The sequence below is a fragment of the Durio zibethinus genome, chromosome 4, assembly GCF_047325235.1.
Source record: "Durio zibethinus cultivar Kanyao isolate XHJ-2024 chromosome 4, ASM4732523v1, whole genome shotgun sequence".
NCBI classification, from domain to species: domain Eukaryota; kingdom Viridiplantae; phylum Streptophyta; class Magnoliopsida; order Malvales; family Malvaceae; genus Durio; species Durio zibethinus.
Window position 1 is genome coordinate 3720092 of NC_143165.1, and position 27399 is coordinate 3747490.

The window sequence follows — 27399 nt, forward strand, 5'->3', positions numbered from 1 at the left end:
GAAATATCAGATATCTGTATTAACTTTTGTGTTCATAAGAGTGGCCAAGCTACTGGCTTAGTTCTAGAATAAGGGATCAAACAAGCAACCAACCGCCTCCACACAATCCCGAGGATCATAGCAGAAAAAAAAAAAAAAAAAAAAACAGAGAGCAAAATGGCTAAAAAAAAAATACTTTTTCTTCATTTAAAGACTCGACTTATACAAGTTTTCATATTTTCTATTTCTGCATGTAAACTGCTATACAGAATAAGATTCACAAATAAATCTGAATGGGAATAGACAAAAGCTTTAAGAAAAATTACCGTCTACAATTCAGGAAACAAAAAGAATACAACCAAGCTACACTAAAAGAATACATTTAAATATGATGCTTGCCTCATTGCAGACAATACATCTAAATTCCAGGATTTTCTTCCATGATGATATCAACTGTTTGGAACTGGCTAGCCAATGCATATCAAGATCTTCAACTAAATTTTAGCAATCAAGATTCTAATTTGTTAAAAAATCTAACCGAATTCAATCATGACCATGAACATCCTAATTAGCAAGCTTTTGCAAAGGACAAAGCAAAGATGCCTGTTTGTATATAATAACTCAAGCAACCTTCAAAATTCCAAGGTTATGAGATATGCTTATGGAAATTTAGGAGGTGAGGCAGGATTTCGAGCCCCTTGACATCCAACAACCAAAGGAACCAAAAGACTCACATGCCAGGATTTGTCACTGAAATATAGGCCAATTAAGATCTGTGAAGGGGAGCAGGATATATGTCCAGTGGTTGATATCGTAAGCGATTATTAGGAGGCAATGGTCCCTCATGGGAAATTTAACAAGAAAGTTCAATAAGTGAAGTCAAATTTGATTCAACACTAAGCAAAGAATATTTCATTAGAAAAGTGAGTTTGACAAAGGGACAAGCAACTTGGACAAAAAGAGGAATAAAAAATCATAAACAACTAAGTCATGCAATCCTAAATGATAAATCCAGCAAAGGGAAGGTCAGTTTAATTAGCCTACACGAGCAGATGTTTCAAAGAATGATGTCCATATAAAAGCTGCGTTAGACATGCTAAAGAACTAATATTTATCCTTATCTTCTCAAATCTGTGATGAATTATCATAGTTGTTAAAATGCAAATAAAAATACCTCATCCAAGTTGATCTGGAATGGCTTGACAAAATCCTCAAACATCACTGGAGAGAGTCCCTTCATTTTCTCTTCAACATCCTGCAAGAAGAAACAACTCAAGATGTTTAGCAAGGTGCATAACAAAAATCTAGAGCCAAGTTGTAGGAGTTCCATAGGTGATACAACAGCCCATGACAGATGCCAAATAATTTAGAATTTACTTAGAGATGGACGTAATCTCCCAACCTTAATTCTGTTAACATGTCATAATTTAGTAATCATGGTCAACTAGACTAGTGCAGAGTGTATTTAAATAGAATTGCCCTTTTCTAAGGGCTGGCCTTTGCCATTTGGTATAATTTGCATAATTTCAACATTCAACATACTGTAAAGAATTTTCTGGTATATGCTTCTGATAGCATTTTGAGATCTCCCTCTATAACTAATTTTCTCGTACTCTAATTTGTGAAGCTAATTCATTTTAAAGAAGGAATGAACTTTTCTTGCATAATCTCCATGATTTGAAAAAAAAAAAAAAACACAAGATAAAGTGAAAATCATGCACACTATAAAAAAAAAACCACTCAACGCAATGATGCATCCACATGGTCAAAATAGCAGTAAAATATGTGATTAGTGATTTCAAATTTGGTCTTCTTTTTTATGTGAGCAGCTGGTCACTTTAACTTAAATACCATTCTCTCACCAAATCAACTGCAAAAGTTCAGTGATCATTTTCAACAGGAACCTAGTAAGTTTTGAGCAAAGGTCAATTTATTTTCACCACTACCTGAAAATTTAATGTTTATTGAGGATGGTTATGTGCTTGTGATAAAGCACCTAGACAGTAGACAGAGAGATCTAACCAATATAATAGGCCAATTGCATTTCACAACTAAGATTGTAAAACTGATGTCAACAGAAAGTTTATCACTAAATACAAGATAAGAGTTGCCACAGTGGGTATAGAATGTGGTTATAATGGAAATACATGTATTGATCTCAGGAGGTCTACAGGACACAATGCAGTATGATCAATCTCATCTCATGAAGTGTTTTACTACCATCATATAATAGTTAAGAACATGATTATTAGTAGTAACGTACTTCACACACTATTTTCCCCCTCACTTTCCTAACATAATTCCTATAATCTCAAGTCTTTTCTTTCTGCTTCAAGTGCTGCATATTGTTTTTATACAGGTAATTTCAGGGATAGGATGTCAACTGTACACTTTGAGAATGAGCAATCATGGCATTTACTACGATCATATGGTAGAAAGCATACACCATGTGACATGAAGATGTAGCTGGTGAACTGCATCCATGAATTAGCAGTTTCCACAAAACTTAAGAAGGCAAGAAAAGAGACTGAAAGCAAAGTATAGAGGATCAAGGACACAATAAACCAGTTGATTAAAGGGCTGAACTGACTATGATTTATTCTAAGAGTGGATCTCAAGGATATTAAAAAATTATCAGTGACAACAAATCAGAGGAACTGTCTGAAATTAACTCAACTAATATATGGAATAGGTGTATGCTAGCATACCAATCCGGTTATCCTTGACTTTCCAACAGTTCCTTTGCCATCATATCCAGCATGTCCCTGTTGTCTTTCAAAGCATTTATTGCAAGCTCTTCAGTCTCCTCGATGTACTGCATGAACACCAAGCATCATAATTTTAATTGAAGTTAAAAGGTTAGAAAAATTAAACATATCTTTCATCTTTATACCTAAAAGGAAAAAGAAAAAGCATCTCCCTGACTGTTGAACAAACAAAAATCGTACACTCACAGATACCATAAAGGCAGGCACCTCTTTAGCTGTTATTTACTTCAACCATATATGGAAACATGGATCAATAACAAACACAGGAAAGGTGAAGTATATCTATTCTGATTGAAACAAATTTGTTGGTGAAACTAGGCTTTTTCCTATAGTATGGTAGCAGAATACAATTTTACATGTTAAGAATTCAGTAATCCGTAATATAAAAGTAGGATTTTACAGTAAAAACTTCATCCTACTTCTTTCACATCAATTTCAAACAGGCCATCAGGTAATTAAATGATTAAGCTACAGAGGAAGTTAATATTAATCCCATGTGAATATCAGAGCAGCAAAATGTAATTTGCAAATTATAACTAGTTTCAGCAGGGGCAGACATTCTTTCTTCCTCTTTCTTATATACATGCATATGTACGTGTGTGTAAAGATAATATATATGCATGGCTAGGGCTTAATTCAACCCAAGTGGCTTGCTCAGTGCTTCAAACTACTCCATGCAAGCTCTTACATGCAATTACATGAATGCATATAGATAAACAGGTGAATACATAAGCAAATGCAGTAATTAATTAATCACAAGTTTGCAGTCACATGCTCATATGTTCTGTGCATGCATATGACAAAACCAATTGATCTTGCAATAAGGAATCTTTTTGGCTGTAAAGAAGTCAAATCTAAGACTAAGAGAACGATATCAAGTCTGTCAACTAACTAAATATTGAAGAAAAAAGATCTCCTTAAAAACCTCTCTTCGATTATGAAAAATAAAGACATTTTCACTACATTCGTTCTTCACAGACGGAAATCACATTATAAAAAACCAGATAATTGTAACTTCAAAGCTGGTAGTAGCACCTATTACTAAGAGACTACTGCTACGATGTCACAATAGCTTACAACAGTCATAAAGACAGAGCAAGCTAAAATTACCCTTGTCAACTCTCGAGTAAACAGCTCAGATACTGCCAACTGTCTTATTGGCAGGAATTACATGAGGGTCATCCCACTGGCACATAAAAACGTAGGATAAAAAGAATTAGTTAACAAAAAGGAAAACTTATTCAAAATGTTTCTAATAAAATATGCAACTTGAGACCCTATATTTTATTAATTCACCATCTGGGTTATCTGGCTGATCTAACAGTCCCACTCTTTTCGTTAGTTGAGTAAGCCCTAACCTTGCATTTTGAGGACAGATCACCATTTCTCTTACAATCTGAAGAGACACGTTGAGTGAGAAAAACAAGATATGAAAGGGTACTTTTTCATATAAAAAACAAAGATATAGATTTAAGGATGTCAACGGGTCGGGACGGGACAGATTTTTTTCACCCTAACTCGATTCGATTTTATATTCGTCAAATTTGAATTTGAATCGATTCAAATTTTTTTTATTTTTTTAATACTTGAACTTGAAACCAACTTGAAATTAATAAAATATTTTTTAAAATATAAAATATTATTTTTTAAAATATAAATATTTAAATAATAATTATATAAATATATAAATAAAAAATTAATTTAAAAATTATTTTTATATAATATCAAGTCGGGTCGGGTTTGGGTTTTAGACAAACCAGAACCCGACCTCGACCTTTCTTTAGTATTACCCAATCCGATCCGATCCGATCTAAAACTTGATTTAAAAAAAAAATCGATTCTATGAGATCGAGTTGAATCGAAATCCGTTGGGGACAGGTTCAGTTGTCCACCTTAAATATAATCTATTGTAAAGTTGATACCCTAAAATGCATTTAGTAAATATGATGCCAAAATAAGGTGCATCTAATAATATGAATCAAGACAATCTTTTTAAAAGCTTAGCTCATACTTCATAGACATGATTTCTTGGAGCCTAAAGCTAAGTGAAATACGCCCCCTTATTATCTGAAGGTGAGTTATGAAAATGTCTAAAAGCCATGAGGCTAACTGTCACGAACTAAGCTTTCTCTCAACAAGCACTAGCCCGTATGGCACTTGAATGGACGCTTCCACCCAAGTCAGCCTTCAATAGATCGAGATCTGAACAAATAACCATACACTATGGTTAGTCTCAAGCATTCACAATAAGGCACAATATAGCGAGGTCAATCTCAAGCATACACACAACAAGGCACATTCACATCGAGAAAGAAAAAAACACATCGAGGCAACAATCGGGCATTCAATCAGGATAAATTATATTATAAACGAGAATCATACATCGGGACCTCCCACCATCACCAGGGCCAGGGGACAACCCTTGGTGGGTGGCCTAAGCTCGCATAGCACCCGGTGAGACAGCCCAACACTACGCTGCCGGCGCACCCCCCTAAAGAGCCTTAGAACTTTTAGAGCTATGCTACCAGTAACCGTTACAATGTTTGAAATGGGGACACTTTTCCTAGTACAAGGGATCTACCCGACCATGGCCCTATACATGGGTGGCTCATGGCAACCTAAGTCCCGGTCATGGCCCTATACAAGGGTGGCTCATGACATCTTCCCCCACCTATTCTATCGACGTCCTCATCGACTTGCTGGCTTGAAACTCTTCGATCTTCCTTTGAAATCTCTGGAGGTCGTGTTCTCTCTCCCAGCTGGTTTCTTCTAGTCTTAAGCCCTCTCACTTCACTAAGTATTCTCGAACTAGTCTTCGAGATATCTTGGTTTCCCTGCCGGCTAAGATCTCTTCGACTCGACGCTCTGAGGGTGGCTTCATGGTGATGGCGGCTCTGGTTGGCTCCTTTCGGTTAATATCTGTAGGATCTGTATGGAAAGGCTTCAGGTTGCTTACATGAAATACTGGGTGCACCTTCATCCACTTCGGTGGGTCGATTTTGTAAGAAGCGTTCCCCACTTTAGAAATGACCCTTACTGGACCTTCATATTTACGCACCAGTCTGCGATCTCTTTCTTAAGAACCTGGTTTGTTCTGGAACTAGTCGGACCAAAACCAAGTCACCAACTTGGAATTGCTGAGCTCTGCGATTCTTGTCTGCCCATTTCTTCATCCGCTTTGATGCCTTCTCCAGGTAAGCTTGTGCAATCTCTGTGTTTTATTCCCACTCCTTGTTGAAGTTAAAAGCTCTCGGAATTTTTCCTCTATATTGTTCCAAGAAAGTGTGGGGTAGCCTTGGTAGTTGTCTAGTGACCACCTCAAATGGGCTCTTGTTAGTGGAAGAGCTCTTGTTGGAATTGAAGCATAGTTGAGCAACGTCCAACAATGAAGGCCAGTCTTTTTGGTTGGCTTGGACAAAGTGTCTCAAATATTCCTCCAACAATCCATTGAAGCGTTCCGTTTGGCCATCGGTCTGAGGATGGTAGCTCGAAGAAATGTTGAGTTGGGACCCCAAAATCTTGAAAAGTTCCCTCCAAAAGGATCTCGTGAATCTCGGATCTCTATCACTGACGATGTTTTGAGGGAGGCCCCAATATTTGACCACGTGTTTGAACAATAGTCGAGCTGTGTCTTCTGCTGTACAATACTTGTGAGCGGGGATGAATGTGACATACTTGGAGAACCGATCAATTACCACCAAGATAGTTTCAAGATCCCCAACCTTGGGTAGGCTCGAAATGAAATCGAGGGAGATGCTTTCCCATGGTTTGGTGGGTACCGGTAATGGTTCCAGCATGCCCGCAGGTTTTCTCTTTTCAACTTTGTCCTGTTGGCAAATGAGGCAAGTCTTCGTGTAGTCCATCACATATTGTCGTATGTGGGGCCAATAGTATCCTTGTTTCAATAACGCTAAAGTGCATTGCCAGCCTGGGTGTCCCGCCCATAGGGTGTCATGGCATTCCCTCATCAGCATCTGTCTCAGCCCTCCTGCTCTCGGCACAAACACTCGAGGCCCCTTGGTCCACAAGACACCATTTTCTTGCTAGAAGTATTTGGATTTCCCTTCTTCCACTAGCTTCAAGATGGCACAGGCTTGCAGGTCCTTCCCTAGATGATCTCCAATCAACTTATGAATGTCGGTAGTGGCTCTACTGGTTGCCATTGAGGCCATTCTTCTGAGGGCCGCCAACTCTGATCACCTGTTCAATGCATCCGCCACTTGATTGGTCTTTCCAGCGGTATGCTCAAGGTGAAAGTCGAACTCCGTTAAAAATTTCTGTCACCTAGCTTGTTTCGCTGTAAGCCTTGGTTGGGTGAGAAAGTGGCTAACGGTTGCGTTGTCCGTCTTCACGACAAAGTGTGAACCCAACAAGTAATGTCGCCAAGCCCTCAAGCAATGAACCACCGCCAGGAGCTCTTTTTCTTGGGCCGTATATTTTCTCTCCGCTTCGCTTAGCTTCCTACTCTCAAATGCTATCGGGTGATGTTATAAAAGTACACCTCCAATAGCAAAATCTGATGCATCCGTCTGAACTTTAAAAAATTTTTTTAATATCAAGGAGAGCTAAGATGGGATTTTTCATAATAGCATCTTTCAATCTCTCAAAGGCCTCTTGGCACTCGTTGGTCCAACACCATTTGTGCTCCTTCTTCAATAACTCCGTGAGGGTCGTGGTCTTGTGAGAGTACCCTTCCACAAACCTTCTATAATAGTTGGCTAGTCCCAAAAATGAGCAGAGTTCACTAACATTCTTTGGTGTAGTCCACTCTCTAATGGCCCTAACCTTTTTCATGTCCATTCGAATGTGGCCACGTTCGACAATGTGACCGAGAAAGTGGATTTGGGTCTAAGCAAACGCGTATTTCTCTCTTTTTACATATAATTGATGGTCTTGTAGCCTTTCAAAAACTCGGCGTAGGTGTTCTTGATGTTCTTCCAAGGTGGAGCTGTACACCACAATATCATCTAAATAAATGACTACAAATTTGTCAAGGTAGTCATGGAACACCTGATTCATCAACGTACAAAATGTGGCAGGAGCATTGGTTAGTCCAAAGGGCATAACAAGAAATTCAAATGCGTCATACCGTGTTACACAAGTGGTTTTTGGCTCATCTCCCTCAACGATTTTGACCTGATGGTATCCAGATCTCAGGTCCAGTTTGGAGAAGTACTTAGCCCGGCTCAATTGATCAAATAAGTCGGCTATAAGCGGGATAGGATATTTGTTTCTTACGGTGACTTTGTTCAGGGCCCTGTAGTCAACACATAAGCGCAAACTCCCATCATGCTTCTTCTGAAATAGCACTGGCGCTCCGAAAGGAGCCTTTGATGGTCGGATGAACCCGGTTTGTAGAAACTCATCTAACTGTTTTTTCAGCTTGACTAACTCTGGCGGGGCCATGCGATAGGGAGCTTTAGCAGGGGGTTTTACTCCTGGGAGGAGCTCAATTTCGTGGTCCACTGCTCGTCGAGGGGTAGAACCTTAGGTAGCATCTCTGGCATCACCTCTTCGAATTCTTCTAACACTTTCTTTACGCCATCGGGTATTGGTTCTACTTCCGACCCTTCTTTGTTGATCGGCATGGCCACAAACGAGGGTTCCCCTCTCTTTACCCCTTTCTTGAATTGCAAAGCCGAAATCGTTTTCTTCCCACTCTTTGGCAAGATATTGGCTGGCACCACACATGGGTGCTTTTCTAAGAACAACAAGCAGCTAGCCGCGGGGATAGGGATCGCCTGAGCCAACGTCATAAAGTCCAATCCGAGAATGACATCAAAGTCATCCATAGGTGAGACTGTGAAGTCTACTTTCCCTTCCCATGGCCCCAATCGGGTTGTCACACTTTTTGAGCTTCCACTGATTGCAAAGGCTGGCGAATTGACCTCCTTCATTCTCCCACAGTCTTTACTAATATGAAAACCACACCTTTTTGCTTCTTCTGGTGTGATGAAAGTGTCGGTTGCACCCGTATCCACCATGGCCTTGGTGGCTTTCCCATTGATAGTCAAGTTCACGTATATCAAGCCTCTACTTTGCTCTTTCTTTATAGTGTTCAATTGGGTACGAAGGGCACTGAGGAACCTTATTGAGCCCATCCTGGCTGGCTCCTCTTCAGCTTCTTCAACGCTCTCTGACAATTTCGCGGACTCTTGGGATGAGGTCCTTAAGGCATTCAGAGCTCTTCGATGTGGGCATTCAGCCACTCGATGCGGCCCCTTGCAAAGAAAGCAAGTTAGCGGTTGTCTAGGCCTGAAAATCCCCGTGTTGTTTGTCTTGGGTTAGGTGCTATCTCGCCCAAAGGACCTCCTGTCTGATCTTCCACTGAAGGGTCGATCCAACCTAGTGATCTTTCCCTCACTCCCAAGGTTAAAGCTACTGCCCGTTGATGGAGGATTTTTCCATTTTAAGGAGCCATCATTGTAATCATGAAGGCATTCTACTGCAGCCATGGCCGTGGCCACATCTTGCACTTTCTACCTTTGTAGCTTTGTCCTCGCCCACGGCTTGAGGCCCTCAAGAAAATAGAACATCTTGTCCTTTTCGGACATGTCCCGAATATCTAGCATCAAGGTAAAAAAGTTCCTTACGAACTCTCGCACCGTTCTGGTTTGCACCAACTCTCGAAGTCTCTTTCGAGCCATATACTCCACATTTTCCGAAAAAAATTGGTTTTTCAGCTCTCGCTTCAGATCCGTCCAAGTCTTAATCAGGCACTCGTCATCGACAAACTTGGAGCGCCACCACAACTTGGCATCCCCTGTGAGGTACATCGATGTCATTGTCACCTTGTCTTCCTCTAAACTGGTGTGTACAGCTCGGAAGTATTGTTCCATGTCGAACAAGAAATTCTCAAGTTCCTTAGCATCCCTTGCCCCCTCATAGCATCGAGGCTCCGGCACCTTGGGCCTTTTTCCCCTGTCCATCGAGCTCGAACCCGATTTGGCCACAACCAATTGTAGGATGCTCACCTGGGCCCTGAGCTCCTCAAACTCCTTTTGGAGAATGATCAAGGCATCTCTAGCCTCTTCGCTCACATTGTGGAGAGTATCGAACAACTCCCGCTGGGTTGTCTCGATCTCCCTCACTCGGTCTTTTGTCACCATATGAGTTTTCATAGTGGCCACCGCGGCCTCTAGTTCCTCAATTCTCTGCTGATGATCCGGTCCACCACTTGTGGCCATCTCATCCATTTCTCTAGCACTTCTCAACCGTGCTCTGATACCACGTGTCACGGACTAAGCTTTCTCTCAACAAGCACTAGCCCGTGTGGCACTTGAATGGACGCTTCCACCCAAGTCAGCCTTCAATAGATCGAGATCTGAACAAATAACCATAAACCATGGTTAGTCTCAAGCATTCACAATAAGGCACAATATAGCGAGGTCAATCTCAAGCATACACACAACAAGGCACATTCACATCGAGAAAGAAAGAAACACATCGAGGCAACAATCGGGCATTCAATCGGGATAAATTATATTATAAACGGGAATCATACATCGGGACCTCCCACCATCACCAGGGCCAGGGGGGCAGCCCTTGGTGGGTGGCCTAAGCTCGCATAGCACCCGGTGAGACAGCCCAACACTACGCTGTCGGCTCACCCCCCCTAAAGAGCCTTAGAACTTTTAGAGCTATGCTACCAGTAACTGTTACAATGTTTGAAATGGGGACACTTTTCCTAGTACAAGGGATCTACCCGACCATGACCCTATACATGGGTGGCTCATGACAACCTAAGTCCCAGTCATGGCCCTATACAAGAGTGGCTCATGACACTAACCCTGTGCTGGAGCAATAGTTAGACCCTAAAAGGTTGCACAAGAGTAAAAAGAAAAAAAAGAAAAGACTGAAAACAATCATTCTCTTCATCGTTCTTAACAAAAGAATGCATGCCTGTTCTTGAGTTCATTTTGATCAAGTTCTTACTCAAGGCAGTCGTGAATACTGCATTTGCACCAAGTTATGCCTCGCACATACCGTGCTCATGGAACTAGACAAGCTTTTAATAAGACTTTAACGAAATAAACTAAAAAAGGTTATCAGTGCTAAAATATGAGAAAAAAACAAATTCAGAAAATAACTAGAGCATGAAATCTTCATTTGCTCCATTTTCATAACACTTTCTCAGTAAAGGCATAGTGGAAAAAAGGTAAAGTAGCCCACGAGCCTAGACATCAGTTATTGGTCTATTTGAGCTCTTAGGCAGTGGTGTGGTGGCAGGTAGCTCTACTAACTTCTCGGCTCACATTAGTCTGATCCAGTGCAAGAGAAAAGATAGGGAGCCATCTAAAAGGTTTAGGATTTTAAAATCCTATTTAACTTCGGTAAACCAGTCCACAGTGTTGGTCTTTTGTGAAAGCTGTCTTTTTTCTAATTCCTTCCGAAATAAACCAAATAAGTGCAGACGACATTGTCAGAGCAAAACATTAAATGCCTCAAACTTCCTTATGGTTTCACACGGAGTAAAGTAACAGTGAGGCACACAATACTGAAAAATTATCCTAAACTCATCATTAAACAGATGTAGGAAGAAGCTTTAACTTCAAAATTCGCCAAACCAAAAAAAAGAGGGAGGGGGGGGGGGGGGGGGGAACAAACTTGACAAGAGTTATATTTGTTAATTTTCCTCAATAGGAGCAATGCATTTAAATTATGCTATCAAAAAGTAAATGCGATCACCTTTGTTATCTTTTCCAAATCATCCCTTCCACCATCAGTTATGTCATCACCAAACACAACAAGTTCAGCTCAATGAGCACCATGAGCTACACCATCTGCATTTTCATGTAGCCAAATGTTGTATAACCTTGGTCTACCATGTCTTCAAAGGGGTAGAATACAGATATTGCAGTTTCCTACTCATGTTGGGAGAAAAAACAGAGAAAATAACAAAGAAAGGAAAATACAAATGGAAAAACCATAACAAGGCATCAAATAGAAACCGATCGCTGATATTAAATTTGTACCTTGCCACCAGGCAGGAGCTGAGAAAATGCATCAATCAAATCGAAGAAACAAGTGAGCTAAAACTATATGACCAGCTTCGTGAACAGCCAGAAGTCTCTTCTTTTCAAAAGATTCCTATATTACATCAACTAAAAATCAGAAAAATAAGCAGCACATTCTTTATTACATAATGATCAGCTTCTTTTCATTTTCAAATGTCCAATAAAAAATTGGTAGTAACTTAAAAGGGAAATAATAGTTATTCCACATGCTTCTGTTACTCTCCACTAAATGAATACCCCAGGAGATTCTCATAAAATTTGAAAATCCTTTTTCTTTCTTCTTTTTGCTGTTACATGTTTTTAGAGTTAGGCAGTTTCAGGCTTCCAGGAGATGATTTTTCCAACAATTTTATAACCAGTAATACATGTACAATGGAACTTTGGAACAGAAGACATGAAAATCAAACTTCTTAAAGTTTCTGGCATATTACAACAAAGAAGCTGCATATTTAGTCTGATAACTATTCGAGAATGATAGACTTCAGCACTTACACTTGCTTCACATTTCTGTTGCTCTTCCTCAGTAAGGAGTACACCCATACCTTCAATTAATTGTTTATCTAACACATCAATAATATCTTGCTGGAAGACCACGGAATGTTCTTTTCTCACCTGCAGTCAGATATGTAATTAAATGTAACAGAAATTTAAGAGCATATGAAACTATTCAACAAATAACTTTCGCAGAAATTGCATGAGATCACCACAGTTTAGTACAAAGATTTTCAACCAAGCTTCAGGGCTAGGGAGCATGGACACAAACATGGGAAAATGGCACATGCCAATAGCTGTGCAATCTGTTGGCAGAGTGCTAGATTCTTAATTCCAGTGACCAGGGTTCAATTCCTAGCAGTATCAAAAATCAGCAAGGGGCATAGCGACGTGAATTAGGACAGGGACATGGACACAGAAAGATTATGAAACATATTGATAATTCTATATTTTATAGAATTATCCTAAGTTTTATTGTATGAATTTCACTATCCTAAACTTAGTTTTAGCTTATTTTTTAGGAAATTCTTTCAAATTCCTCTAAACTTGGTTAATTTGTCTTTTGTGTAGATTTCTAGGTCAAAAATGCAAATCAAAGTTTAAAAAAAAAATGGACAAACAAAGATGCCATAATTTCAAGAACGCCAAAACCAAATCACGTGGATCAAGTTGGCGCAAGATTGCTTATCTACGGTTGTAACCAAGATCATGAATGGAGCACCATTGATAATGTGAACTCTTAGGTGGTATTTGGTTCAGGAGAATCCACAAATTTTTCCTCGGAATCTTACTAGTGAGTATTTGATTTTAATGTTTAGTTTAGGTTAATTTGATTACAAGGGAAAGTGACAAATTCCCAACAATACTCAAAGTTCCAAAATCAAAAACTTACATCTCTCAGTGGAATTCTAAGATTTCGAAAAAAAAATAATGTTATTTTTAAATTAGATCTGAATAAAAAACTATAAAATAGCTGTTACTTTTTTGAAAAGCATGCTTGGAAGTGACTGCAATTTAATTGTAGGTTTTTGCTTTTATTTATTTTTTTGGTGTAGGATTTTGCTTTTTTTTTTTGTGTGTGATTGCAATTAATGGAAGGTATTCTAGGACTCAGAGAAGAAAGTAATGTTATTTTCAAATTTGACTTAAATAAAAGATTCTAAAATAGTTGTTACCTTTTTAAAAAGCATGCTTGGAAGTCACTGTAATTTAGTTATAGGTTTTTGCTGCTATTTTTTTTTTTTGTGTAGGTTTTTGCTTTTTTTTTTGTGTGATTGCAATTAATGGCATTTGACATAAAAAAAACACCTTAAATAATCCATCACTGAAGGCATTTTTGTTGAAGAAACGCGTTAAATAATCTTCTTTAAACTTTTTGAAGACCTTAAGCACTAGAGAGAGAGGTTGAACCTGCGACCTTATGGGTAATAGCCATATGCTCTAACCAACTAAATGACTTCAATTTTTTTATATTTTATTTTTCAAATCTTATAAATAATGAAATGTATTTTTTAAGGCATAAAATGATAAAGGGAATGGTCAAACCTACAACTTTATGGTTAATAGCCATGTGCTCTAATTGACTAAGTTATTCCATTTTTTTATATTTTATCTCTTAAATCTTATAAGTAATAAAAGAGATTATTTAATATATTTTTGGATAAAAAAGCCTCAATAGTTCCTTTATATTTTTAAAGGGCATTACTTAAGGTATTTTTGGACCAAAAATGTCTTAAATAATCCTCTACATTTTAAAGGGGATTAAAAAAATATTGAAGATTATTTAATGCATTTTTGATCCCTTTTAGTGACCAAAAATACCTTAAGTAATCCCCTGATACATTTTAAAGGGGATTAAAAAAATATTGGAGATTATTTAAGGCATTTTTGGTCCCTTTTAATCTAAAAAGGCCGTAAATAATCCATTTTAAAAAAATAAAAGAGATTATTTAAGGCATTTCTCAATAAAAAATGTCTTAAATGATCTTTAATTTTTTGATTAATGATATTTTATAAATAAAAATAGCAATCAAATAAAATATTTGTTTTCTTTTGCTACTAAAGGCATCATTTGTCATTTGATTATTTATTATTAATAAAAATTAATAAAAAGTTGCTATCATATATGTCAAGGAGATTATAATAATTATTCAAAAATTAATATATGTAAATTTTTTTCATCCAAACGAGTGAATCTGAATAATGGAAGAAAACCCTATGTACCGCACTTTCCCAAGGATCACATTTTTCCCAGAATCCGAGATTCTATGAACCGAACACCCCCTTAGGAAGTTAACTTGGAAGATGATATGAGCTGACCAAGAGCTAAGTGAAGTCATATTTTGACCTTGATTAAGTCATAAAAATAAAGGGTGGAAATTAGCATCACATGACCATGATAGAAATCACATATAGCCGAACATAAAGGGAACAATTTGTGCTAAAATTGTGCTGCTATAATTGTTGACTTCTAGAAGGAATTGTGTGTTTGAAAATTCCAAGATGATATGGAGTTAGATTGCCTTCCCATTGACCAAGAGGATAGCATAAGGCACACCACACATGAAAGATGTTTTTTCAAGTGAACTAGTTGAAATTTGCAAGTTGTCTTCTCCCCTTAAGTCACTGTTTGTGCTGGCTTTGAGCTGAAAAAATAAATCTTGTGAGTTAGCCCACTAGATGAAATAAGGGAGTATGATTAGTCCAAGAAGTTAACTTGACATAATTCACAAAAAAGATAAACAAAGATAACTAAACTGTTAAAATTTCAGCCTGAAAATGATGCACAAGAGAAGAAAAATTTAAGACTACTGACTTGACTTCTTGGGACAAACTAATTGTAGGAGCAAAGACCTAGAAGAGGCATATTCAAGACACATTTGTCAGCAGTAAATGGAGACTTCTCGGTGGCCATCCTCTATTTATTTTCTTTTCCTTCTTGTTTTGGGAGGGGCTAGTTCTGATTTTAATTTTTTTAGTTTAAGTAGAACTCCCTGGTGGCAGCATTCTTGTTGGCCGATCATACCTCTTTGGAGACATCTTTTACTTCTTTTTTTTAAGTTTATTTTCCAGTGTTTTTGTTGTTCTTCAAGTTTATTTACAGTTTGTTGTAATTCCAGCCTTTGAAAACATTTAAACTTAGTATTTTCTGTTATTAAATTTCAAGTTCGGTTGTTTACATTTGAAGCTGCTAGTTTTGTTTCCAGATTTTAGTTCTGTTTTTTTTATTTATTTTCCAGCAATTCTCGCATGAAATTGAAGCTCTTTGAAGCTTGAAAGGGATGGCTTTGGATGCTAATGTGATGGTTACATTATAGGGCTCCAAAAGCTTAATCTTTGTGTTTGTTTACTTGCATATTATATTTCTTGTGCTTTAATTTTTCTGCTTAGTTTTTATATTCTGCATTTTAATTTTTATTGCTGTTTACATCTTGTTTGTATGCTTATATCATGTTATTAAATCATGTTTAAGTATTTATTGCATGTTGATTAAATGCCTTAGACTTAGAATTTTCATTTCATGCATTTTTCCTTCCATTTATCATGCATTTTTTCTAGTTTTCCTTCACTTTGTGTTCGGTTTTTGCTCTTGGTCTCTTGCATATTTTTGGTCCATTTTAAGTATATTTTGATGCTATGCTCATGGTTTTCACGTTGTATGTAAGAATTTTCAATTTAGTTAGCATTTACCCCATTAGGTCACTAGCTTAGGTTAAATTGCTTCACCCAATTTGTCCTTTTTTTTTTTTTTTTGTAAATTCTTATTGTTTTTAGAAAATGTTCACCTACACTTTTTTTGTTTGTTTTCAAGTCTATTTTAAGGTGGTAAAATAAATTTTATAGATTTTTTAGATAGAGTCACATTTGCCTAGCATCTTAGTTCATAGGTTTTAGGTTTTATTTCCTATTTTAAAATAAAAAATAAAAAAATACTATATTCATAGGTCTTAATTTTTAAAACAAAAAATGCTAATTTCCTATTTATTTTTGTTTTGTTAGGTTAATTTCAGTTTAAATTGGTATCTTCTAGGTTATAATTTTTATTCCTTTTCCTTTTAGTTATAATTTTATTTCATGCTTTTAATTTTTTTATAGTTTAATTTTTAGTTTTGTAATTGTCCATTTTTATTAAGTTTTCTAGTTTTAGTAGCTACTAATTTTAATAACATTCTTTTTCGGTCTTTAATTTCTATAATGTGTAGCTAATTTAGGTTTAATTTATTTGATAATTTTATTTATATTAATTTAGGTTAATTGACCAATTTCAAAATTTTTTATCAAAAAAAATATATCTGAAATATCAAAATTGGTACTTACCTCTAGGACTAGAACTCCCAATCCTTGAGGAGATAATAATTCGAAATACTTCTGATTTTTATTATTTTTACGATCCGTACACTTGCGATACTCCTCAAGGGTAAGCAACAATTTTTTTGTACTGTTGCAGAAATTTGTTGCTTACCTTTAAGGAGTACCGTAAGTGTATGGGTCACAAAAATAATAAAAATTAGAAGTATTTCAAATTATCGTCTCCTCAAGGATTGAGAGTTTTAGTCCTAAGGCTAAGTACCAATTTGGACAATTTGAATATATCTTGTCCTAGGAAAAACTTTGAAATTGGTCTAGTTAACCTAAATTAAATTATCCAATAAATTAAACCTAAATGAACTACACATTATAGAAATTAAAGATAAAAAAGGAAAGTTATTAAAATTAGCAACTACTAAAGATAAAAAAGTTACCAAAAATAGAAAATTACAAAGCCAAAATTTAAACTAAAAAATTAAACGCATGAAATAAAATTGCAATTAAAAAGAGAAAGAATAAAAATTAGAACCAGGAAGACATCAATTTAAATTGAAATTAACCTAACAAAACATAAATAGGAAATTAGCTTTTTTTATTTTGAAAATTAACCTAATTAAAATCCTAACCTAGCCTAAAATGCATTAAATGTGCACAACAAAATTAAACAATGAAAATGACATGAAAATCGTTGGACAAAACACCTTAAACAAATAAAAATGCAAAAACACCTAAATGGAACTAAAATGCAACCTAGATACTTAACCAAATTAAAATGCAACCTAAATGGATACGACACTAAATGTGACTTACATAACCTGAAATACTCAAAATAAGACCAAAAACTTATAGGAAGTTAACTACAAAAATAGAACAAATTGAATAGAAAATATAATGTAAACCGTGACACTAAGATGCATGTAGGGGCTATAAATGAATCGAACACGAATGAACAAACATACGTTCATGATTTATTCATTTATTTTTAGCATTGTTTGTGCCAGGTTTGTGTTCGATAAGAAAATTATTAATTATGTTCGAATTCAATTCGTTTCATTTAAATGATAGGATGTTCACGTTCAATTTGTATTCGGTTCGTTTAAGTTAAACAAGCTTGTTCATGAACATTAAACAAACATGTTCATAAATATACATAAACGAACATGTTCATAAACATATTGTAAATTATGTTTAAGAACAATAAACAAACTATAACCAAACAAACAAAGAATTAATTATAAATATGAAATCCTATATAAAAATGAAACAATTAATTCTATCTCTGGGTTCCAAGTTAATAAAAATAAGATAAGAGAGCAAGGGAAAAGCCAAAAGGATCCAGAAACTAAAAATAATATATCTTGTATTAGTACATTTTTATTTAATGCCCAATATTCATATTTCTTTTCCTTACCTAAATCTTGAAAAAAAAATCGATTATTTTTCAATTTTTGTTGAAGCAATGGCCATGTCTTCTTGCAATAGATTCACCTAGCCCTTGATGCTATCACCTCCTTTGTTACTCATAAAAAAGACCAAATTCTTGTAAACACTGCTAGAACTACAAATAAAGAGTAGGGAACAAAACCACAAATAGGGAACAAAGCCACAAACAGGGAACAAAGAACAATGTTAGGCTACCCCCATCCAAAATCAACTTTGTCTATAGGCAACAAAGCCATAAATATCCAAATGATCCAAAAATATTCCTATTATCCTAACCATTAACCTTAGATTCTCAGACCTCTTGTTTTGCATTAATTTGTAAATTTGAATAGAAAAACATTACCTAATGAGGAATAGGTAAAAAGTAATGATTCAAGATCAGACGAGGAATGATTGACAAGGAATGGGAGGAAAGGAATGACGGTGGCGTTGATGAGTAAGAGAAAGAAAGGTTGGCAGTTTGTTGGTGACAAGAGTAAGAAATCAATTCATGTAGAAAGAAATAAGAGATGCATGCGACAAAAAATGAAAAGTTAGAAAGTGGAAAAAGGTTAAGATAATAGGAATATTGGGGTACAAGGTAAATATGTAATTTGTTGTTATTATTATTATCAAACAATAAATGAATGAGTTTTAAATGAACTTTAAATGAGTTTGTTTACGAACATAAATGAACCAAATAGATCTTTGTTCATATTCGATTTGTTTAATAAATGAATGTAAAAATATTGTTCAAGATCGTTTGTTAAACTTAATAAACCAAATAAATGAACAAAAACTAAGCATGTTCACGAATGGTTCATTGAAAGCTCTGTTTGCTTACACCTCTAATTGCATGAACCTAAGATCTATGAACTAAGATGCTAGGCAAATGTGACTTTAACTAAAGAATCTGTAAAAACTATTTTACCACCTTAAAATAAACTTGAAAACAAACAAAAAAGATGTAAGTCAACATTTTCTAAAAACAACCAGAATTTACAAAAAAAAAAAAAAAAAGACAAGTTGGGTAAAGAAATCTAACCTAAACTAGTGACCTAATAGGGTAAATGCTAACTAAACTGAAAATTCTTACATGCAACGTGAAAACCACAAAACTCAAACAGCTCCAATTTCATGTAAAAATTGCTGAAAAATAAATAAGAAACAAAACTCAAATTTGGAAACAAAACTAGCCGCTTTAAATGTAAACAACCAATCAAACTTGAAATTTAACAATAGAAAATACAAAGTTTAAATGTTTTCAAAGGCTACAATTGAAACAAACAATAAAAGAACTTGAAGAAAAACAAAAATACTGAAAAATAAACTTAAAAGAAGAAGTAAAAGATGTCTTCAAAGAGGTCTAGTCAGCAAGCAAGAATGCTACCACTAGTCTTGGGAGTTTTACCTAAACTAAAAAAGTAAAATTAGAATCAGCCTCTTTCGAAACAAGAAGGAAAAGAAAATAAATAGAGAATGGCTATTGGGAAGTCTCCATTTGCAACTGAAAAATGTGACTTCAATATGCCTTTTCTAGGTCTTTGTTCCTACAATTAAATTGACCCAAGAAGTCAAGTCAATAGCCTTAAAATTTTCCTTTCTTATGCATCATTTTCAGGTTAAATTTTCAAGAATGGTAGCTACATTATTTCTTATCTGTCTTTGTTTATCTTTTTTTATGAATTATGTCAAGCTGACTTTCTAGACTAATCATACTCCCTTATGTCATCTAGTAGGCCAGCTTATAAAATTTTTTTCAGCTTAAAATGAGCACAAACCATGACTTGAAGAGAGATGATAGCTTGCAAATTTCAAATAGTTCACGTGATGAACATCTTTCATGGTTGGTGTGCCTTATGCTACCCTCTTGGTCAATGGGAAGGCAATTTAACTCCATATCATATTGGAATTTTCTAGCACACAATTCCTTCTAGAAGTTAACAATTATAGTATCATAATTTTAGCACAAATTGTTTCTTTTATGTTTGGCAATAAGTAATCTCTATCATGGTCATATGATGCCTTCTCTACTTTTTATTTTTATGACTTAATCAAAGTCAAAATATGACTTCACTTAGCTCTTGGTTAGCTCATATCATCTTTCAAGTTAACGCATTAAGAGTGCACATTATCAAGCATGCTCTATTCATGATTTTGGTCATAAACTTAGGTAAGCAATCTTGCACTAACTTGATCCACGTGGTTCGATTTTAAGGTTTTTGGAATTATAGCATCTTTGTTCCTCCATTTTTTTTAAACTGAGATTTGCATTTTTGACTTAGTAACCTACACAAAAAATAAATTAACCAAGTTTAAAGGAATTTGCAAGACTGTCCTCAAGAACAAGCTAAAATTAAGTGTAATATGGTGAAATTCATACAATAAAACCTAGGATAATTCTATAAAATATAGAATTATCACACCCACAAACTTAATTTTTTGCTTGTTCTCAAGAAAAATCAACTTATACTAAGTGTGGGAAAATAATTAATTATAGCTGGTTGTAATCTTATCCCTAGAATTAAGTATGTTATAATCTGTATCCTTAGAATTAAGTATTTGTATTCCTAGAATTAAGGATAAAAAATTAGGATTGACAACCCTTAATTATAAGGATTAGTTTTAGGAAGATTTAATTTTCTAATTTACCTTCTAGTTAGCTTTATGTAAACCTAAGGTGCTTGTACAATTCAATAGAGGAGTTTTCTCTATACTTTAATTTTTACACATGGTATCCAAGCTTTAGGCTATTTTTAAGAAAAATTTTTTTTTTCAGCATTCATTGCTGAATTCTATTTCAAGCTTTAATAGCCAAATCTTGTTAAGTTTTTCATAGTCTTATTCTTTCCTTCTTTGGCCTTCATTGCCTAAAATTGTCTCTAGTTAAACCTTTACTATCAAAACTTGTTTCAGTCCTGAGAAAGATAACAATGCTAAAAATAGCAGAATCTGTCATTACTACCCGATTTGAAGAAGTGACAACTGGTAAAACCATCAGAGTACTATAAAAGTCTCTGTTGATAAAGAAGAGATAGAGAAACTAAGAAGCCTATTAAAAACCCTTGAAAAGTCTACTAAGGTATGCTTCTTAGGTAAGGTTTTTAGTTTAAGTAAAGCTTCTGGTTCTCGGATTAAATGTCTTAATTAAGTCTATTATGAGTTCTTGGGTCATTGACTCAAGAGCCACATACTACATGGTATATTCCTTACAGAAGTTTAATATATATACCTTGTGTCCTAATAATAAGAAAATTGTTATTGCAAATGATTTACTTACTATAGTGACAGGATTAGGAAATATTCGAATTAATCCCTCATTTGTTCTTAAAAATATTTTTTATGTTTTTGGATTGTCTACTAATTTGATATCTATACAAAAACCTACCAGAGACATAAACTACAATGACTTTTTATCCCTTCTATTGTGAATTTCAAGACTAGAATTTAAGGAAGAAGATTGGACTTGCTAAGGAAAAAGATGGACTATACTATCTTGAAACATCAAACAAAACAAGTAATAACAAGAATAGTTTACGTTTGTCATTTTTTTTTTGAAAAATCTCTTAATAAACACAAAATCTAGCTTTATCATTTTTGTCTTGGACTTCTTTTTTTTGGAACTTCGAAAAACATATATTTTTTTTTGTTCAAAGGATTAAATGTAAAAAATTTTCATTGTGATATTTATGAACTTGGAAAGCATATATATGTGTCTTTTTCAATTAACAATAAAAGAAGTTCTACTTCATTTTAATTGATTCATAGTGACATATGGGGTCCCTCTACAATTTTAATATTTCTAGTGCAAGGTGATTGATTTCATTCATAGATGATTGTATCATGATTTTTCGGATTTTTTTTTACTTAAATCTAAATCAAATATGAATAGTATATTTTTAAGCTTCCAAAACATGATCTAAAATTAATTTGGAGTAAAAATCAAAAGATTTAGGTTTGATAATGCTAGAGACTATTTTAACCAGAATCTATCTACCTATTTTAAAAAAAAAAAGATTATCTATGAATCATCTTGTGTTATTACTTTATAGTAAAATAGAGTAACAGAGAAGAAAAATAACCATTTACTAACCATAACCCGAGCCTTACTTTTTCAAGTAAATGTACCCAAATCCTATTGGAGGAAGCTATTCTCACTACCACACACATTATATATAGGTTATCTTTAAGGGTTTTAAGATTTAAAACTCCCATGAAACTCCTTTCATAATTTTATCTCAACTTTAATACCACAAATAACCTCATACCTAGGATATTTGATTGTACATCATTTATTTATGTTCACAGTCATAATAGAGGGAAATTGGATCCAAGAGAGTTAAGTGTATTTTTGTGGGTATTCATCAACTCAAAAGGGTACAAGTGCTATCATCCTCCTACCAAAAAATTTTATGTCTGCTGATGTCACTTTTGAAGAAAGTATACCATTTTTACTTAACCTTATCCTTAAGGGGACACTTCATTCATGAAAGATAAGGACAAAGACATTTTTCTGTTTGACTTGTCTTCCTCCTCAACATTTTCTCCCATTAATTTTTATAAGTCTAAAGCTATTTTTTCTGAGTCTAAGTGAAAAACTGAATCTAAGTTTAAACCCATTCCAAACACAGAAGCTGTGACTAAGAATAATACTATTCCTAATTCTATGAAGGAACTACAAGTGTACTCAAGAAGAAAAGTTCCAACTCATAAATCGATGTAAGTCCAAAAGCCTGATCCTATGCATCCAAATGAGAATGAATCTCTTAAAACTACAACTAGTGATTATAATTTGTTTATTGCCATTAGGAAAGGAACTAGAGAATGTACTAAGCATCTACTATACCCAATCTCTAATTTGTGTCATTTGAAAAATTTTCACCATCCTACAAAAATTTTTTTGTGAACCTAAACACTATTTCTATTCCAATTACATTATTTGAGGCATTATCTAGTAAGAAATGGAGGTAGGCCATGAAAATTGAAATAAAAGCTTTAGAGAAAAATAAGACATAGGAACTAATAAAGTTGCCTAAAGGAAAAAAATCCAGTTAGGTATAAATATGTTTTCATTATAAAATACAAGGCAGATGATATTGTTGAAAGGTATAAAGCCAAGTTGGTGGCTAAGGGCTATAGTCAAGCTTATAGAGTTGATTATTAAGAAACGTTTACTACAGTTGCCAAGATGAATATAGTTAGAATTTTGTTATCTTTGGCTGTAAATTACAATTGGTAGCTTCAACAATTTGATGTAACGAATGCTTTTCTACATGGTGATTTGGAAGAAAAAATATATATGAAGGTTTCACCCTGATTTAGAGGTCATCTAGAAGCAAACAAAGTATGCAAGCTGAAAAAGGCTTTATATGGCCTTAAACAATCTCTTAGGGCTTGGTTCGGGAAATTTACTAAAGTGATACTAGCAATGAGATATAAAAAGAGTCAAGAAGATCACACACTGTTTATCAAGCACTTAGATTCCAAAGAGTCACAATTCTATTAGTATATATTGATGATATAATTATAACCAGAAATGATGAAAAAAAGAAAGAATCTCTAAAATAGTGTTTAGCTAAAAAAATTGAGACAAAAAAATTAGAGAAATTGAAGTACTTCTTAGGAATTGAAGTAGCTCACTCACGGCATAGCATTTTCATCTTACAATAGAAATATATGATGAAACTTTTAAAAAAAATTGAAATCTCGCATGTAAACTGACAAATACCCTTATAGATCATAATCATAAACTTGGAGAAGCTAATGAAAATGCTACCATAGATAGAGAGATGTACTAAAGATTAGTTAGAATACTTATTTATCTCTTACATATTAAAGCTGATAAAGTATATGTTATGAGTGTGATAAGTCAATTTATGCATAGTCCTAAAGAAGTACACCTATATGCTATCTACAATATATTATATTTAAAGGCCAATCTTGGAAGAGGTATTTTGTTTAAAAAAAATTCAGGGTTGATTTTAGAGGTATATACAGATCTTGATTATGTATGTTTGGTGACTAATAAAAGATCCACCTTAGGCTACTGCACTTCCTTAGATGATCATCTTGTAACTTGAAAGAGTAAAAAATAAAATACGATGGTAAGATCAAATGCTGAAGTAGAGTTTAGATCAATAGCTCAAAAAATTTGTGAACTACTATAGTTAAAGATTATCTCAGAAGACTTGAAGATCAAGTGGTATGGACCAATGAGACTCTACTATGATAACAAGTCTGCAATAAATATTACACATAATTCTGTGCAACATGATAAAACAAAACATATTGAAGTAGACCACTACTTCATAAAAGAGAAACTAGACAATGGGTTGATTTGCACACCATATTTATCAACTAAGGGTCAACTAGCAAATTAATGGACTAAAGGTCTCAGCAATGTAACATTTTAAGAAATTATTTTCAAGTTGAAAATGAAAAACACTTATTCACCAACTTGTGGAGGAGTGTGGGAAAACACTTAATTACAACTGGTTGTAATCTTATAACTAAAATTAAGGACAAAAAATTAGGATAACAATCCTTTAATTATAGGGATCGATTTTAGAAAAATTTAATTTCTTAGTTTACCCACTAGTTAGTTGTATATAAACCTAAAGTTTTTGTACAATTTAATAGAGAAATTTTTTATATACTCTCAATTTTGCCATGCTAAGAGTCAATTTCACTTCCTATGATTAATTAGAAATTGTTTCTTCAAAAAATACATAATGATTATAGCTTAAGGTAAATTCTAAACAAGGGCTAATCATGAAAATTATCCTAGAATATGCATCTACTCAATTTAAGTTCCATTGTGTGCAACATTCATTGTATATCACTACATGCAATTTAGCTATGAACATGTAACTATGGAATTAAAACAACATAACCAAAGTGCACATATATTCATAATTTTCCTTTCATACCTCTTTTCATTAATGTTAGGCTAACACTAATCTCAAGATCCTTAGGTTTTTACTAGTTTGTAATGTTAGGCTAGGGTGGAGGTACCCACTCCCTGATTTTCCACCATCACAACACATTTCACCATATACCGAACCCCTTTATACTATCCACTATGATGGTGTTTTACATCACTTACTCAATATCAACCACTACTTCCACAAGAAATGAAACCTTCTCATGGGGAATCTTTTATTGAATTCATCCAAAACTAAACCAACCTCTTACAAACCCCAATGACTACTTTGAAAAACCTTAATAGACCAGTAGATCCCAATTGGTTGGTTGGAGTAGAGGGCACATTTAAAGATGATAGGAAGAAATGAGGAATAGTGTATGATGATGATGATCATGATAGCTAGCATTTGTTAAGGTAGTAGATGAAAAGATTGCCAAAGTAGAATAGCACTTTTGTGAAATAAAAGTAGACAATGGATTGGCCTTAGGATCTAACATTCATGAGGAGTCTAGCATTTGTCCTACTAAAAGAGAGTCTAAGCCTTTTAGTCTACCCGTGTCATTTTCTCAAACCTCTGAAGATCAAATGCTAAAAGATTTAGAAATGATCGAGGTGGAGAAGCATATTGATGAGATTTGTGTATTTGACGATTTCCTTACACCTTTAGGAACACCCATTGTCAAACTTAGCGAAATGGATGAAATAGAGGCATTTTTAAATGATATGCTAAAAGATTATAATGAAGAATAGTTGGATGATAACAAGATTGAAAAATTTTTGAATAGACACTCAGACTTGAAAGGCAATCATGATATAGATAAAATCAGTGTTATAGAATTTTTTACTCGTCTAGAAGTTTTCCCAACCTCCGATCCTCAGCTAGAACCCTTAGTCATTTCATCCTTTTCATTTACTAAAACTACACCACCTATTGAGGAATCCTTTGCCTTAGAGCCTAACCCTATTCTTTTCATGGTGGTATCGCTCTCATTGGTACTTAGGTTAGTACCCACCTATCTTAGCTTTACTAGAAAGATGCTTAATGCATTGCTAAAGGTGGGGAACCTATCCACTTTCACCATTGTCACTAAGCACCATCTCTTTTAGTTTATAGTTGAAATGTGGTGAAAAGGAAAGAGATTATAAAGTGGGTAGATGTTAGTACCAACTGTGGGGTAATCACATAACCCCAGTAAAAGTCAAGTTGTTTACTATAAATCAGTATTTCTTAGGAGGCAACCCACATGTTAGATGTCTTCTATCCTTTCTTTTATATTTATTTTCAATAGTGTTAATTTTAGTCTTGTTTTGTTTGTAGAAAAAATAAAAGCTGATCATGGTAACTTCAAGGAAAAATCGTAGCCAATCAAGGGAGTTTCCTTCACCTTTTGCACTTAATTTTTATATTGCCTATATATTGAGGACAATGTGCATTTTAAGTTTGAGGGTGAAAAAATTTGAGCTAAAATTTCAAAAAAATTAAAAAAAATTCAAACTTGGGCTTAATTGATTATTGCTATAAATCTTTAGTATGCTTTCCTTGGTTGATCGTCATTGATCCTACGATTGAACCATAATTGACTTTGATTATAGCTTTAAGAAAGAAGGCAAGCCTTGGAGCAATGGTAAGGGTACTCCTTTATGATTGAAAAGTCATAGGTTTAAGTCTTGGAAATAACTTCTCTACAAAATGCAAAGGGAAGGTTGCATACTATGGACCCCCACCCCAACCCTCGCAAAGAAATGAGCCTTATTCACCAATGTTTGCCTTTTTTCTATAGCTTTAGGAAAAGAATAAATATTGGGTGAAATATGAGTGAAATTTAGAATTTGTTGATATTTTATTGTAAGCGTTCACTTGTGGGTATATGTTCTAATCATTGAATTGCAAGTCATTTCATGATTTTTTATGTTATCATAGGAATTGCATTTCATTTTTGAAGTTGTGCCTATGTTCTAGAATTTATCTAATCTATTTCTTGGGGTGAAATTCTAAGCTATACTGAATTAGAAAAGTGACTTAGGCCATATTTGGATCGATTAAGCCTTTCAAGCCAACCTTAATGTCAAACTTTTTAGTAAAATATGATTTGGACAGGCTATGAAGCAAATAAGAATCTCGTAGTAGCTTAGTGCTGCAAACCATAAGAGGTGTGATACTATCTTTTCTTCCAAGTGATTCTAACCTATTTGTACAAGGTCAAAAATATCGCTTGTTTCTTGTCTTTTCCATCTTAGCTAATCATTAAAAAAAACCTTCAATAAGGATTCTTGATTCCTAAACCTGGCTTTCCATCAAACCCAAAATTTTTGTCACAATCCTATGCCTAATTCAATTGTTGAGTTTCCCTTTATCCTCCTCCATCATTATGGTAAGTATCATGAGTGAGATTTCTAAATTGTGCTTGTGATTTCAAATTAGGAAAAAGAAAATCATGATTGCCAATAAAAAGAAAAAGGAAAATCATAAAAGAGATATGCTTGATAT

General features: G+C 34.5%; 1 pseudogene; it reads right to left on the reverse strand.

Moving 5' to 3' along the window:
* Window positions 1–11521: 11521 nt before the first annotated feature.
* On the reverse strand, window positions 11522–12359 carry LOC149519041 (ATP-dependent zinc metalloprotease FTSH 12, chloroplastic pseudogene; annotated as a pseudogene).
* Between the last annotated feature and the right edge of the window lie 15040 nt (window positions 12360–27399).